This window comes from Oncorhynchus keta, chromosome 3, assembly GCF_023373465.1.
Source record: "Oncorhynchus keta strain PuntledgeMale-10-30-2019 chromosome 3, Oket_V2, whole genome shotgun sequence".
Classification (NCBI taxonomy): domain Eukaryota; kingdom Metazoa; phylum Chordata; class Actinopteri; order Salmoniformes; family Salmonidae; genus Oncorhynchus; species Oncorhynchus keta.
The window spans coordinates 32,036,916-32,052,509 of NC_068423.1; the positions used below are offsets into that span (position 1 = coordinate 32,036,916).

Below are 15,594 nucleotides of genomic sequence, written 5' to 3' on the forward strand. Positions count from 1 at the left end.
CTAGCAGGCAGCATCCTGCCTCTCTCTCCATAACCTTCTCTGCTTAGACTATTGCACTTGAATTCTGTTTAAAGGCGTTTTTTTTTTTGCTCCGACTCTGCCAACATCCCAAATGGCTCCCTATATATCGTGCATAGGGAATAGGGTGCATTTGGGATGCATCCTAGGAGTGGGACGGGCGAAGTGAGGGGAATACTTTGGTCCCGTCCCAGTCTCCACTTTTAATACGCGCTCCCACACAACTCCGGGTGATGCAGAGCTAACTGGGAATCTAGACCGACTGGCCGGGAAGACACACGAGCACCACATTCATGACCGAATATTTGGATTGTAATATCAATAAACCGTGGAAGATTGAGAGAAAATTGAAGAAAAACTTGGAATCAAATCTGAATATTTTTCCGTCTTGTTTCCAGGTAGGTTTACCTTGGTTTTACGCAGTGGATGATTAGAATAATTGACATTATTTGACCGGGGACAGAGCGTGTTCTCCACTCTCTGTGCTATGCGTCTCAAGTAGTTCTCTGGGTTGTACGGTTACTGCATATCATACGCATAATTTTTTATAGAGGACATAATACCTGTATATTTCTCAGAGATGTGCGGACTTGAAAAGCGAATATTGAACTTTAGATTTCCTGACGTTACTTTTTACGAGTTATCTCGTTTTGTTGTGGTTGTAGGCTAGATGTATAGACCCGTGTCCCGACAGACTTGCAGCGCGAACAACCAGCACGGACTTGAACCAGTAGCCCTGAGCTATCCTGAGTGGCAGAGCTATCCATGCCCACTCCGCTGCACGGGGTTTTTCCAGTTGGGAAGCGCAGTTTCGCGCACCCTCCCCTACAGTCCCAAATCCAAATGAAGTTCGGAGCCGCTGAACCACGTAGATGAAAGTGTGACCATGCTCCCTCACACACCTCCGGTGATGCTAAAACGGATTTTTTTATTCTTTGACATCTAGTGTCTTATAAAATAAGGTTCCGTTTTATATTCTAGGGAGAACTCTTTTTGGTTCCACGTAGAACCCTTTGGGATTCCATGCAGATCCCTCTGTAGAAAACGTCCTACATGAATCCCAAAGGGGTTCTACCTGGAACCAAAACTGGTTCTTCAAACGGTTCTCCTATGGGGACAGCCAAATAGCCCTTTTAGGTTCTAGATAGATCCCTTTTCTGTCAATGGAAAACGTGGATTAAGTCCTGTCATCACTTTTGGTGTTATAAACAGTCGGATATGATTCAGATTGCAAGGTCTGTTTTATGATTCAGTCAGATATGATTCAGATTGCAAGGTCTGTTTTATGATTCAGTCAGATAAGATTCAGACATTTGTGTCTGTTGATTATGAATCCCAGGTAGTCTAGACTCTAGAGACTCTATTTATCCATGCAGTCTGTCCAGCAATCGGGTGCCGGGTCTGACTTGCATTGAAGACGGAGCCAGTAAATATCTCTCCTCTGCCCGGTTGAGACTGAGGGAACGACTGTTTCTTTATTGCGAGCAGCACATGTAGCCTGGTCCTCGATCTGTTTGTGCGGTCTTGCCATACTGCTATGATAATGACCATAGAAGTCCGCGAGACAACACAAACAGACCTGGGACCTGTCTAAAGCACACAGGATGAATTACTTTAAAGGTGGACTCAGCGATATGACATAGAAAGCAGGACACAGCATAGTGGGTCAATTTCCATAACAACTAAGAGCGCAGAAGCGCGAGGCTCATCTGTTCTGCTCCCGTGGTTACTACATGCACAGATACTGTGTGTGACTGTGTGAAAGCTATGTTTTGCATCTCACTCATCTCAATATCTCCGGTGCTGCTCGTGGCGACATTTCCCTGAGTCTACCTTCAAATACAACAGAGCAAAGCTGAGATATTAAACTCATCACCAGAAGAGAGATATTAAACTCTCATCACCAGAACAGTGATATTTAACTCTCATCACCAGAACAGTGATATTTAACTCTCATCACCAGAACAGTGATATTTAACTCTCATCACCAGAACAGTGATATTTAACTCTCATCACCAGAACAGTGATATTTAACTCTCATCACCAGAACAGTGATATTTAACTCTCATCACCAGAACAGTGATATTAAACTCTCATCACCAGAGCAGAGATAAACTCATATCACCAGAGCAGAGATAAACTCTCATCACCAGAACAGTGATATTAAACTCTCATCACCAGAACAGTGATATTTAACTCTCATCACCAGAACAGTGATATTACACTCTCATCACCAGAACAGTGATATTAAACTCTCATCACCAGAACAGAGATATTTAACTCTCATCACCAGAACAGTGATATTAAACTCTCATCACCAGAACAGTGATATTAAACTCTCATCACCAGAGCAGAGATATTTAACTCTCATCACCAGAACAGTGATATTTAACTCTCATCACCAGAACAGTGATATTAAACTCTCATCACCAGAACAGTGATATTTAACTCTCATCACCAGAACAGTGATATTAAACTCTCATCACCAGAACAGTGATATTTAACTCTCATCACCAGAACAGTGATATTAAACTCTCATCACCAGAACAGTGATATTAAACTCTCATCACCAGAGCAGAGATATTTAACTCTCATCACCAGAACAGTGATATTAAACTCTCATCACCAGAGCAGAGATATTTAACTCTCATCACCAGAACAGTGATATTACACTCTCATCACCAGAACAGTGATATTAATCTCTCATCACAGAACAGTGATATTAAACTCTCATCACCAGAACAGTGATATTAAACTCTCATCACCAGAGCAGTGATATTAATCTCTCATCACAGAACAGTGATATTAAACTCATCCCAGAGCAGAGATATTAATCTCTCATCACAGAACAGTGATATTAAACTCTCATCACCAGAACAGTGATATTAAACTCTCATCACCAGAACAGTGATATTAAACTCTCATCACCAGAACAGTGATATTTAACTCTCATCACCAGAACAGTGATATTAAACTCTCATCACCAGAACAGTGATATTAAACTCTCATCACCAGAACAGTGATATTAAACTCTCATCACCAGAACAGTGATATTTAACTCTCATCACCAGAGCAGTGATATTAAATGCACCAGACTTCATCAGGAAGTGACCTTGTAGAGACATGTTGTTGATGTTTCCTGCTCCTCAGAGCCCAGCTCTTTGTTGTGTTTTATGTGACACAACTTGGCAACACTTCCAGGTACTTCCAATCCATCCACAGGATTCATTCTTTCTCGTTCCTCTTTTAAATATCTTCTATTGAATCCGTTTTCAAAACTTTATTGTGTTTATAGTCCCATGTTGATCAGTGACATGCGAGGAGGTCGGTGGCTGGGTATGCACTGCTAAGACAGATTTACCTCCCCAAAAAACCTTGATGAAGCCCCAGTCCACCATACAACAGATAGCTCCAACAACCAGAGTGACATAGGCGATCAACTGAAACTGACAAACACATTTCACCAACTGTAAATGCCAACGTAGCCAAAGATACACAAGCCTCATGGTCTCCGATGGCGGTTCATCAAGGTTTTTGGGGAGTAAATCTGTCTTAGCAGTGCACATCATCCGACATAAAGACACACTGCTCAACTCAACTCAGCCATAGACCGATGTAGTATCCACAGTTACAACGGACAGGTGGCAAATCAAACTCCACCATCAGCCTCATGGTCACCAAACTCCACCAGTAGCCTCATGGTCACCAAACTCCACCATCAGCCTCATGGTCACCAAACTCCACCAGTAGCCTCATGGTCACCAAACTCCAACAGTAGCCTCATGGTCACCAAACTTTACCATCAGCCTCATGGTCACCAAACTCCACCATCAGCCTCATGGTCACCAAACTCCACCATCAGCCTCATGGTCACCAAACTCCACCAGTAGCCTCATGGTCACCAAACACCACCATCAGCCTCATGGTCACCAAACTCCACCATCAGCCTCATGGTCACCAAACTCCACCATCAGCCTCATGGTCACCAAACTCCACCATCAGCCTCATGGTCACCAAACACCACCATCAGCCTCATGGTCACCAAACTCCACCATCAGCCTCATGGTCACCAAACTCCACCATCAGCCTCATGGTCACCAAACACCACCAGTAGCCTCATGGTCACCAAACTCCACCATCAGCCTCATGGTCACCAAACTCCACCATCAGCCTCATGGTCACCAAACTCCACCATCAGCCTCATGGTCACCAAACACCACCATCAGCCTCATGGTCACCAAACTCCACCATCAGCCTCATGGTCACCAAACAACACCAGTAGCCTCATGGTCACCAAACTCCACCAGTAGCCTCATGGTCACCAAACTCCACCAGTAGCCTCATGGTCACCAAACACAAACCATCAGCCTCATGGTCACCAAACTCCACCAGTAGCCTCATGGTCACCAAATAACACCAGTAGCCTCATGGTCACCAAACTCCACCAGTAGCCTCATGGTCACCAAACACCACCATCAGCCTCATGGTCACCAAAAAACACCAGTAGCCTCATGGTCACCAAACAACACCAGTAGCCTCATGGTCACCAAACTCCACCAGTAGCCTCATGGTCACCAAACACCACCATCAGCCTCATGGTCACCAAACTCCACCAGTAGCCTCATGGTCACCAAACTACACCAGTAGCCTCATGGTCACCAAAAACACCAGTAGCCTCATGGTCACCAAACTCCACCAGTAGCCTCATGGTCACCAAACTCCACCAGTAGCCTCATGGTCACCAAACAACACCAGTAGCCTCATGGTCACCAAACTCCACCAGTAGCCTCATGGTCACCAAACTCCACCATCAGCCTCATGGTCACCAAACTCCACCAGTAGCCTCATGGTCACCAAACACCACCATCAGCCTCATGGTCACCAAACTCCACCAGTAGCCTCATGGTCACCAAACTCCACCATCAGCCTCATGGTCACCAAACTCCACCAGTAGCCTCATGGTCACCAAACTCCACCATCAGCCTCATGGTCACCAAACTCCACCATCAGCCTCACGGTCACCAAACTCCACCATCAGCCTCATGGTCACCAAACTCCACCAGTAGCCTCACGGTCACCAAAAACACCAGTAGCCTCATGGTCACCAAACAACACCAGTAGCCTCATGGTCACCAAACTCCACCAGTAGCCTCATGGTCACCAAACTCCACCAGTAGCCTCATGGTCACCAAACTCCACCAGTAGCCTCATGGTCACCAAACACCACCATCAGCCTCATGGTCACCAAACAACACCAGTAGCCTCATGGTCACCAAACTCCACCAGTAGCCTCATGGTCACCAAACTCCACCATCAGCCTCATGGTCACCAAACTCCACCATCAGCCTCATGGTCACCAAACTCCACCATCAGCCTCATGGTCACCAAACTCCACCAGTAGCCTCATGGTCACCAAACTCCACCATCAGCCTCATGGTCACCAAACTCCACCATCAGCCTCATGGTCACCAAACTCCACCAGTAGCCTCATGGTCACCAAACTCCACCATCAGCCTCATGGTCACCAAACTCCACCATCAGCCTCATGGTCACCAAACTCCACCATCAGCCTCATGGTCACCAAACTCCACCAGTAGCCTCATGGTCACCAAACTCCACCATCAGCCTCATGGTCACCAAACTCCACCATCAGCCTCATGGTCACCAAACTCCACCAGTAGCCTCATGGTCACCAAACACCACCATCAGCCTCATGGTCACCAAACAACACCAGTAGCCTCATGGTCACCAAACAACACCAGTAGCCTCATGGTCACCAAACACCACCATCAGCCTCATGGTCACCAAACTCCACCATCAGCCTCATGGTCACCAAACTCCACCATCAGCCTCATGGTCACCAAACACCACCATCAGCCTCATGGTCACCAAACTCCACCAGTAGCCTCATGGTCACCAAACACCACCAGTAGCCTCATGGTCACCAAACACCACCATCAGCCTCATGGTCACCAAACTCCACCATCAGCCTCATGGTCACCAAACAACACCATCAGCCTCATGGTCACCAAACTCCACCAGCAGCCTCATGGTCACCAAACTCCACCAGTAGCCTCATGGTCACCAAACACCACCATCAGCCTCATGGTCACCAAACTCCACCATCAGCCTCATGGTCACCAAACAACACCATCAGCCTCATGGTCACCAAACAACACCATTCGCCTCATGGTCACCAAACTCCACCATCAGCCGCATGGTCACCAAACTCCACCATCAGCCTCATGGTCACCAAACTCCACCAGTAGCCTCATGGTCACCAAACTCCACCATCAGCCTCATGGTCACCAAACTCCACCATCAGCCTCATGGTCACCAAACACCACCATCAGCCTCATGGTCACCAAACTCCACCATCAGCCTCATGGTCACCAAACCCTACCATCAGCCTCATGGTCACCAAACAACACCATCAGCCTCATGGTCACCAAACTCCACCATCAGCCTCATGGTCACCAAACTCCACCAGTAGCCTCCCGGTCACCAAACTCCACCATCAGCCTCATGGTCACCAAACACCACCAGTAGCCTCATGGTCACCAAACAACACCAGTAGCCTCATGGTCACCAAACTCCACCATCAGCCTCATGGTCACCAAACTCCACCATCAGCCTCATGGTCACCAAACTCCACCATCAGCCTCATGGTCACCAAACTCCACCATCAGCCTCATGGTCACCAAACAACACCATCAGCCTCTTGGTCACCAAACAACACCAGTAGCCTCATGGTCACCAAACTCCACCATCAGCCTCATGGTCACCAAACTCCACCATCAGCCTCATGGTCACCAAACTCCACCATCAGCCTCATGGTCACCAAACTCCACCATCAGCCTCATGGTCACCAAACAACACCATCAGCCTCTTGGTCACCAAACAACACCAGTAGCCTCATGGTCACCAAACAACACCAGTAGCCTCATGGTCACCAAACTCCACCAGTAGCCTCATGGTCACCAAACTCCACCATCAGCCTCATGGTCACCAAACACCACCATCAGCCTCATGGTCACCAAACTCCACCAGTAGCCTCATGGTCACCAAAAAACACCAGTAGCCTCATGGTCACCAAACTCCACCAGTAGCCTCATGGTCACCAAACACCACCATCAGCCTCATGGTCACCAAACTCCACCATCAGCCTCATGGTCACCAAACTCCACCAGTCGCCTCATGGTCACCAAACACCACCATCAGCCTCATGGTCACCAAACTCTACCATCAGCCTCATGGTCACCAAACTCCACCATCAGCCTCATGGTCACCAAACTCCACCATCAGCCTCATGGTCACCAAACTCCACCATCAGCCTCATGGTCACCAAACTCCACCAGTCGCCTCATGGTCACCAAACACCACCATCAGCCTCATGGTCACCAAACTCTACCATCAGCCTCATGGTCACCAAACTCCACCATCAGCCTCATGGTCACCAAACACCACCATCAGCCTCATGGTCACCAAACTCTACCATCAGCCTCATGGTCACCAAACACCACCATCAGCCTCATGGTCACCAAACTCCACCAGTAGCCTCATGGTCACCAAACAACACCAGTCGCCTCATGGTCACCAAACTCCACCAGTAGCCTCATGGTCACCAAACTCCACCAGTCGCCTCATGGTCACCAAACTCCACCATCACCATCAGCCTCATGGTCACCAAACTCCACCAGTCGCCTCATGGTCACCAAACTCCACCAGTAGCCTCATGGTCACCAAACACCACCATCAGCCTCATGGTCACCAAACTCCACCATCAGCCTCATGGTCACCAAACTCCACCATCAGCCTCATGGTCACCAAACTCCACCAGTCGCCTCATGGTCACCAAACACCACCATCAGCCTCATGGTCACCAAACTCTACCATCAGCCTCATGGTCACCAAACTCCACCATCAGCCTCATGGTCACCAAACACCACCATCAGCCTTCATGGTCACCAAACTCTACCATCAGCCTCATGGTCACCAAACACCACCATCAGCCTCATGGTCACCAAACTCCACCAGTAGCCTCATGGTCACCAAACAACACCAGTCGCCTCATGGTCACCAAACTCCACCAGTAGCCTCATGGTCACCAAACTCCACCAGTCGCCCATGGTCACCAAACTCCACCATCAGCCTCATGGTCACCAAACTCCACCAGTCGCCTCATGGTCACCAAACTCCACCAGTAGCCTCATGGTCACCAAACAACATCATCAGCCTCATGGTCACCAAACACCACCAGTCGCCTCATGGTCACCAAACACCACCAGTCGCCTCATGGTCACCAAACTCCACCATCAGCCTCATGGTCACCAAACTCCACCATCAGCCTCATGGTCACCAAAAAACACCAGTAGCCTCATGGTCACCAAAAAACACCAGTAGCCTAATTTCTGCAGAAATGTTTTGGTACCCTTCCCCAGATTAGTTCCTCGACACAATCCTGTCTTTGAGCTCTATGGACAATTCCTTTGACATCATAGCTTGGTTTTTGGTCTTACATGCACTCGGGGTTGAATACCTCTGGGTTGATTGCCTCGGGTTGAATGCCTCTGGGTTGATTGCCTCGGGTTGAATGCCTGGGTTGGGTTGAATACCTCTGGGTTGATTGCCTCGGGTTGAATGCCTTGAATGGGTTGATTGCCTCGGGTTGAATGCCTCTGTTGAATGCCTCTGGGTTGATTGCCTCGGGAATGCCTTGATTGCCTGGGTTGAATACCTCTGGGTTGAATGCCTCGAATAGTTGAATGCCTCTGGGTGATTGCCTAGGGTTGAATGCCTCGAATAGTTGAATGCCTCTGAATGCCTGAATGATTGCCTCGGGTTGAATGCCTGAATTGAATGCCTCGTTGATTAGGTTGAATGCCTCTGGGTGATTGCCTCGGGTTGAATGCCTCTGATTGCCTTGAATGCCTCGGGTTGAATGCCTCGGCTGATTGCCTCGGGTTGAATACCTGGGGTTGAATGCCTCGGGTTGATTACCTCGGGTTGAATGCCTTGGGTTGAATGCCTCGGGGTTGATTGCCTCGGGTTGAATGCCTCGGGGTTGATTGCCTAGGGTTGAATGCCCCGGGTTGAATGACTCAGGTGATTGCCTCGGGTTGAAAACTCGGGGTTGAATAACTCAGGGTTGAATGCCTCGGGTTGAATGCCTCGAATAGTTGAATGCCTGGGGTTGAATGCCTCAGGTTGAATACCTCAGGGTTGAATGCCTCGGGTTGAATAACTCGGGGTTGAATAACTCAGGGTTGAATGCCTCGGGTTGAATAACTCGGGGTTGAATGACTCAGGGTTGATTAATCGGGTTGAATAACTCAGGGTTGAATAACTGGGGTTGATTGCCTGGGTTGATTGCCTCGGGTTGAATGCACTGGTTGCTGGTTCTGAACAGAAGATAGGGGTCATTACAAGTGTTATCGATTTTGAGTTTTGTACTTAAGAGTTTTGAAAACATAACAGCTGAATATCTGAAAGATTTGCAAAGTGACTGACAAAAACAGGAACGTGATTAACTCCAGTGAAAGCAATGAAAGCAGCAATGTGTGTGTGTGTGTGTGTGTGTGTGTGTGTGTGTGTGTGTGTGTGTGTGTGTGTGTGTGTGTGTGTGTGTGTGTGTGTGTGTGTGTGTGTGTGTGTGTGTGTGTGTGTGTGTGTGTGTGTGTGTGTGTGTGAATGCAGCTGCCTGTCACACCATGTGCTTGGCTGTAGGACAGGCCAAGACAGCCACTACCTATCCTCTATTGTGTCTTATCTTACCAGTAGACACCAGCACACAGTCAGTCAGACACAACACCTTGTCCTACACTGAATCAGTACAAGGAGGAGTTGACCCAACAAATCAGTACTTGTCCTACTGAATAGCTGAATAGTTGAATAGTTGAATAGCTGAATAGTTGAATAGCTGAATAGGAATAGCTGAATAGCTGAATAGTTGAATAGCTGAGTTGAATAGCTGAATGTCCTAGTTGAATAGTTAAATAGAATAGCTGAATAGCTGAAATCAATAGTACTAGCTGAACTGAATAGAATAGCTGAATAGCTAGCTGAATGTCTTATTGAATAGTTGAATAGGAATGAATAGTTGAATAGTTGAATAGCTGAATAGTTAAATAGTTGAATAGTTGAATAGTTGAATAGTTGAATAGTTGAATAGTTGAATAGTTGAATAGTTGAATAGTTGAATAGCTGAATAGTTGAATAGTTGAATATAATAGTTGAATAGTTGAATAGCTGAATAGCTGAATAGAATAGTTGAATAGTTGAATATTGAATAGCTGAATAGCTGAATAGCTGAATAGTTGAATAGCTGAATAGTTGAATAGTTGAATAGTTGAATAGCTTGAATAGCTGAATAGCTGAATAGCTGAATAGTTGAATAGTTGAATAGCTGAATAGCTGAATAGCTGAATAGTTGAATAGTTGAATAGTTGAATAGCTGAATAGTTGAATAGCTGAATAGCTGAATAGTTGAATAGTTGAATAGCTGAATAGTTGAATAGCTGAATAGCTGAATAGTTGAATAGTTGAATAGCTGAATAGTTGAATAGCTGAATAGTTAGTTGAATAGCTGAATAGCTGAATAGTTGAATAGTTGAATAGCTGAATAGTTGAATAGCTGAATAGTTGAATAGTTGAATAGCTGAATAGCTGAATAGTTGAATAGCTGAATAGTTGAATAGTTGAATAGTTGAATAGCTGAATAGTTGAATAGTTGAATAGAATAGTTGAATAGTTGAATAGCTGAATAGCTGAATAGTTGAATAGTTGAATAGTTGAATAGTTGAATAGCTGAATAGCTGAATAGTTGAATAGTTGAAGGAATAGCTGAATAGTTGAATAGCTGAATAGCTGAATAGCTGAATAGCTGAATAGCTGAATAGTTGAATAGTTGAATAGCTGAATAGTTGAATAGTTGAATAGCTGAATAGTTGAATAGTTGAATAGTTGAATAGTTGAATAGCTGAATAGTTGAATAGCTGAATAGCTGAATAGCTGAATAGCTGAATAGCTGAATAGTTGAATAGCTGAATAGTTGAATAGAATAGTTGAATAGTTGAATAGCTGAATAGTTGAATAGCTGAATAGTTGAATAGCTGAATAGTTGAATAGTTGAATAGTTGAATAGCTGAATAGCTGAATAGTTGAATAGTTGAATAGCTGAATAGTTGAGAATGTTGTAGTGAACTGAGAACACTGAGAATGTTGTCCTGATAGAGAGGAATGTTAGGAATAGTTGAGAACACTGAGAATGTTGTCCTGATAGAGAGGAATGTTAGGGTTAGAACACTGAGAATGTTGTCCTGATAGAGAGGAATGTTAGGGTTAGAACACTGAGAATGTTGCTGAATAGTTGAATGTTAGTTGAATAGTTGAATAGAATAGTGAATAGAGAGGAATGTTAGGGAATTAGAACACTGAGAATGTTGAATAGTTGAATAGCTGAATAGCTGATAGAGAATAGTTGAATGTTAATAGGAATAGCTTAGAACACTGAGAATGTTGTTCTGATAGAGAGGAATGTTAATAGGAATAGCTAAACACTGAATAGAATGTTGTCCTGATAGAATAGTTGAATAGAATGTTAGGGTTAGAACACTACACTGAGAATGTTGTCCTGATAGAGAGGAATAGGTTAGAACACTGAGAATGTTGTCCTGATAGAGAGGAATGTTAGGTTAGAACACTGAGAATGTTGTCCTGACGGAGGAATTTAGAGACACTGAGAATGTTGTCCTGATAGAGAGGAATGTTAGGGTTAGAACACTGAGAATGTTGTCCTGATAGTGTTAGGGTTAGAACACTGAGAATTTAGAGAGGAATGTTAGGGTTAGAACACTGAGAATGTTGTCCTGATAGAGAGGAATGTTTTAATGCTATAGAGGGGATGTTAGGGTTAGAACAATGATAATGTTGTCCTGATAGACACTGAACAAAATGTTAGGTTAGAACACAAAATGAAGAATGTTAGGGTTAGAAACACTGAGAATGTTGTTCTGATAGAGAAATGTTAGGGGTGAGAATAGAGACACTGAGAATGTTGTCCTGATAGAGAGGAATGTTAGGGTTAGAACACTGAGAATGTTGTCCTGATAGAGAGGAATGTTAGGTTAGAACACTGAGAATGTTGTCCTGATAGAGAGGAATGTTAGGGTTAGATCACTGAGCATGTTGTCCTGATAGAGAGGAATGTTAGGGTTAGAACACTGAGAATGTTGTCCTGATAGAGAGGAATGTTAGGGTTAGAACACTGAGAATAACCTGAAATAGATAGAGGAATGTTAGGGTTAGAACACTGAGAATGTTGTCCTGATAGAGAGGAATGTTAGGTTAGAACACTGAGAATGTTGTCCTGATAGAGAGGAATGTTAGGGTTAGAACACTGATAATGTTGTCCTGAGAAGGAATGTTAGGGTTAGAACACTGAGAATGTTGTCAGATAGAGAGGAATGTTCTGATAGAGAGGAATGTTAGAACACTGAGAATGTTATCCTGATTAGGTTAGAACACTGAATGTTGTCCTGATAGAGAGGAATTAGAACACTGAGAATGTTGTCCTGATAGAGAGGAATGTTCGGGTTAGAACATGTTATCCTGATAGAGAGAACACTGAGAATGTTGTCCTGATAGAGAGGAATGTTCGGGTTAGAACCTGATAGAGAGGAATGTTCGGGTTAGAACACTGAGAATGTTATCCTGATAGAGAGGAATGTTCGGGTTAGAACACTGAGAATTGGATTGAATCTACGATTAGGTTGTTGGTGGCTGACAAAGAGTTAGCCGTGATTTATTCCCTCTTCCTCTGCAGGATAACTACAGTAGTCCATTTCCATGATGTATATCTATCAACGGCCCACATGACCTCTGATGACCTCACCTCTGATACAAACATGCATAGCCACAGACTCTGGAAGCCCCTACGTGATAGTGATGTATTGTTAGAAGCTGAACAGAGAGCCTCACTCAAGCTGCACGTGAAACAGCTCTGCTAGCTTTGTGGAGTGTTTGAGAAGGCCTGGACACTCTTTCTCTGGCCCCACGTTGTACAACTGATGTACAATGCATTTGACACAATGGTCGGCAGGGTAGCCTAGTGGTTAGAACGTGGGACTAGTAACCGGAAGGTTGCAAGTTCAAATCCCCGAGCTGATAAGGTACAAATCTGTCGTTCTGCCCCTGAGCAGGCAGTTAACCCACTGTTCCTTGTTCCTAGGCCGTCATTGAAAATAAGAATTTGTTCTTAACTGACTTGCCTAGTTAAATAAAGGTAAAATAAATAAAAGCATCTTCTGTGCTGAAAAACTGGGTTAAAATATACACTGGGCACTGGTGAAAAGTAATGTACCAAGTAAGGAATACGATAGGGATGTACATCTATATCCCTTCCAAACACAGGATGAAATACCACTGAGTTACCACGACCAGTTCTTTCTGCCTGCTTTTTGTTACATCTGAAAGGGGTATAAGGGTATAAAACCCACCCACCTAGTTGCGATTCCTGCATTTGCACAGACCCTGTAACCAACATGCAGGTATCAGGTCTGTGTGAATGCTTCTCTGCTTTTTGTTACATCTGAAAGGGGTATAAGGGTATAAAACCCACCCACCTAGTCGTGATTCCTGCATTGTCTGTGCGAATGCTTCTCTGCTTTTTTTGTAGGTAAATTCATTAACACTTCCATTGTTTAACACCTCCCTAACTTGAAAAGCAACCAGCCCCCATGGTTTAACCCCATCCCTCCCAGTTTGCCCACTGATATTTACAACTGTGTATCCCTGCACCAAAGTGGTCAATACAGACAGCTCTGTTTAAAACATATAAACATGACCTTTTTACAGGTAATATACCACATATTGATATGGGTACTACTGTACATACAAGAGTGTCGGGGTAGATAGATGTCAGTGGTGGTTGGTGACGTTAAGATGAGGGAGGATGATACTTTTTTTTGTTATATGAGCAATGGCCTTATTTCTATTACAGCATATTGGATGACTGTCATTCATATTCCATTCACCCTGTTCAATGTAACAGTGATAGGTTTAGGTTACTGTCATTCATATTCCATTCACCCTGTTCAATGTAACATCGATAGGTTTAGGTTACTGTCATTCATATTCCATTCACCCTGTTCAATGTAACATCGATAGGTTTAGGTTACTGTCATTCATATTCCATTCACCCAGTTCAATGTAACATCCATATGTTTAGGTTACTGTCATTCATATTCCATTCACCCAGTTCAATGTAACATCGATAGGTTTAGGTTACTGTCATTCATATTCACCCAGTTCAATGTAACATCGATAGGTTTAGGTTACTGTCATTCATATTCCATTCACCCAGTTCAATGTAACATCGATAGGTTTAGGTTACTGTCATTCATATTCACCCAGTTCAATGTAACATCGATAGGTTTAGGTTACTGTCATTCATATTCACCCAGTTCAATGTAACATCGATAGGTTTAGGTTACTGTCATTCATATTCCATTCACCCAGTTCAATGTAACATCGATAGGTTTAGGTTACTGTCATGGTACTCTAATGTTCCCTGTACCCGTCATGAGGTTGCTACAACCTGGCCTATGAATGACAGTTTACAACGTAGGTGCACACAGGTCGAGGGAAATTAGAGTAATCAAGATGACAGACGGTGACTAATTCAATACTGCCTTGAACAGTCTGGTCTGCATCTAGCTGTTCTAGTCCAACAGTTCTGTCTTCAGGTTGTCTACCAGTATGTCTTCATGTTGTCTACCAGTATGTCTGTCTTCAGGTTGACTACCAGTATGTCTGTCTTCAGGTTGTCTACCAGTATGTCTGTCTTAAGGTTGACTACCAGTATGTCTGTCAGGTATCTATCACTAGTCCAACAGTTCTGTCTTCAGGTTGACTACCAGTATGTCTTCAGGTTGACTACCAGTATGTCTGTCTTCAGGTTGACTACCAGTATGTCTGTCAGTATCTATCACTAGTCCAACAGTTCTGTCTTCATGTTGTCTACCAGTATGTCTTCAGGGTGTCTACCAGTATGTCTTCAGGGTGTCTACCAGTATGTCTTCAGGTTGACTACCAGTATGTCTGTCTTAAGGTTGTCTACCAGTATGTCTGTCTTCATGTTGTCTACCAGTATGTCTGTCTTAAGGTTGACTACCAGTATGTCTGTCAGGTATCTATCACTAGTCCAACAGTTCTGTCTTCATGTTGTCTACCAGTATGTCTGTCTTAAGGTTGACTACCAGTATGTCTGTCAGTATCTATCACTAGTCCAACAGTTCTGTCTTCATGTTGTCTACCAGTATGTCTGTCAGTATCTATCACTAGTCCAACAGTTCTGTCTTCAGGTTGTCTACCAGTATGTCTGTCTTCAGGTTGACTACCAGTATGTCTGTCTTAAGGTTGACTACCAGTATGTCTGTCAGGTATCTATCACTAGTCCAAAAGTTCTGTCTTCATGTTGTCTACCAGTATGTCTGTCTTAAGGTTGACTACCAGTATGTCTGTCAGTATCTATCACTAGTCCAACAGTTCTGTCTTCAGGTTGTCTACCAGTATGTC

General features: G+C 44.5%; 1 protein-coding gene across 1 annotated transcript in view; it reads left to right on the forward strand.

The window, feature by feature from the left end:
• Positions 1-206: 206 nt before the first annotated feature.
• Positions 207-15,594, forward strand: part of vit (vitrin) — a 101,436-nt gene continuing 86,048 nt past the window's right edge. Inside the window, exon 1 of the mRNA XM_052497053.1 lies at positions 207-416. The gene's annotated coding sequence lies outside the window, so the exon portion shown is untranslated. The remainder of the gene's footprint in view (positions 417-15,594) is intronic.